General features: G+C 36.7%; 1 protein-coding gene across 1 annotated transcript in view; it reads left to right on the top strand.

The window, feature by feature from the left end:
* The first annotated feature begins 1,887 nt into the window (after positions 1-1,887).
* LOC111647314 (uncharacterized) overlaps positions 1,888-2,004 on the top strand; it is a 7,698-nt gene continuing 7,581 nt past the window's right edge. Inside the window, exon 1 of the mRNA XM_087171327.1 lies at positions 1,888-1,966. The gene's annotated coding sequence lies outside the window, so the exon portion shown is untranslated. The remainder of the gene's footprint in view (positions 1,967-2,004) is intronic.

The raw sequence follows: 2,004 nt of genomic DNA, 5'->3' as shown, positions 1-2,004 counted from the left end.
GTAATTAATGGTTTTTATATATTGTTTGACCTCATTGTTAAAAATAGAAAAGAGTGGTTTTTGGGCAGTGTATCTGCATTTATGGATATGCCATTTTGCCAAATATATGATCAGATTAATTACATAAAAATGTCCTTTTTTTGTTGGTGGATAGTCAATGAAGCCAAACAATATGTTCAAAGCAAAAGGAAAAGTGTGGTAAAATGCAAGTAGAAATTAAATCACAAATATCCATCAATAATTTGGTGGAAAAGGGGCAAGACCAGAATAAATGAAAAATATCCTCAGGGTGTCCTTCACAAAAAGAGCAATTAACATCAATATCTCTTTTGAATCGTTGTAGAAACATTTTTGTTGTGTAAAATCTATGAATCAATTTAAAGGATACTTCTTTTGCTTTATTGTTTATCAAATATTTAGCTGACAAATTCCACATTTTTTTCCAATTAAGGTTATTAATAAAGGAGTTCCAATAAGATACCACATAAGGAAATGATACGACATCTTTTTGAAATAAAGAACGTATACGATGATTATTATTTCGTAAAGATGAGAAACAAATTTGACCAATTTCAAGTTTGGATGGATCAGTCGGTATTAAAGTTGGATTGTGTCCTGCTGTATTTTTTAATAACATAATTACCCCATCAGGGATTGCATTTATAACAGTATTAAATTCATTAATAGGGATTAAGATGCTATATTTCGAAATAAATTCTTCATATGACATTAGTGATCCATCTTGATTAAACAATTGACGAACTAACAGTATGTCGTGAGAAAACCAAACGGGGTAAAATAAAGATTTTTTTTCTGTATACGATGTCTTTATTGTTCCATGTGTAATATCTGTGTGGGGAAAAGTTATGTTTGTGAATCAAACACCAGGAAAGAAGCATCTGTTTATGAAAGTAAGATAATTTTGAGGGGATTTTTTCAACATCATAATTACATAGCAAAAAGAAATCTAAGCCTCCTAATTGGTCCTGACTTACTTTCTTGTTCCTGTTGACGCCGGTTTGCATCATGCGTACTTACCTGAGCAGGTGCTATAGGCCAGTGGTCTTTTATTTTATTATTTATTTCCCAGGTTCATTTTCATTTTTTCATTTTCCCTCTGTTTGTAATTACTGATTTGTGGTGTGTTTTCACTGACGGTACCTGCAGCGTTTCATCGTGTGAGCAGCTAGCAGGTAGCATGCTAACGGGGCTGCTAACATTAGCCAGCTAACCTCAGCTCAGGCTCGGTACCTGTCTGTGTGTGTGACATCCGCCGTCCTCCGGCGGGAAATCTCACCGGATGATTCCTCCGGAGCAGTGAAGTGATACCAGCCGGACAAAGAGCCGACAAACGGCTTTTCAACGCTCTGACACAAGCCGACATCTTCCCCACCTGTTAGCTTCAAGCTACAACAACCGTGACGACGCTTCCGGTGCGGGCTTTTCAAAGTAAAAGGCAAGCGGTCTTGCCCAGTTTGCTCCGTGTTATTTATTACCATCACTCCAGGGTCGCTGAGCTGAGCATCAGTTTTTCTGAAGAGTAAATCCCTGATACGTTTGAAAAACTCATTATTTATCATTTTTTCATACAATAATCTATTTACAATTAAAATATATAAAATAAAATAAAAACACTTCAAAACCCAGGAAGTCCTTCAACAATAGTTCCTGCTGCTCTGTGGGTGTTTCCAATATGTAAGATGTTTAACATGTTTCTCATGTCTTTCATTTCCAAATCAAGGTTGATGGACGTGTATGTCCTTGTTCTTTGTGAAACATCGCACCTTATTTTGTTTTTCTTACTGGTGAACAACACACATACATATACGCACGCACACACACACACACAGACACGTACACAAACACGTGATTTCCTGTAAGACTCGGCGGGTAAAAGTGAAAGTGAAAGTTCAGACTCCATTTTGAATCGCCGGAGCAGAAGGAGGGAAGCTGAAGTCTGAGGCAGGTGAGCGTTAAAACAACATTACTCTTATTTTACTGTCA

Source organism: Seriola lalandi, unplaced genomic scaffold (assembly GCF_002814215.2).
Source record: "Seriola lalandi dorsalis isolate HSWRI2012SDOR001 ecotype SW California unplaced genomic scaffold, Sedor1 jcf7180002054984, whole genome shotgun sequence".
Lineage (NCBI taxonomy): Eukaryota > Metazoa > Chordata > Actinopteri > Carangiformes > Carangidae > Seriola > Seriola lalandi.
This window is presented reverse-complemented; position numbering and strand designations above follow the sequence as displayed.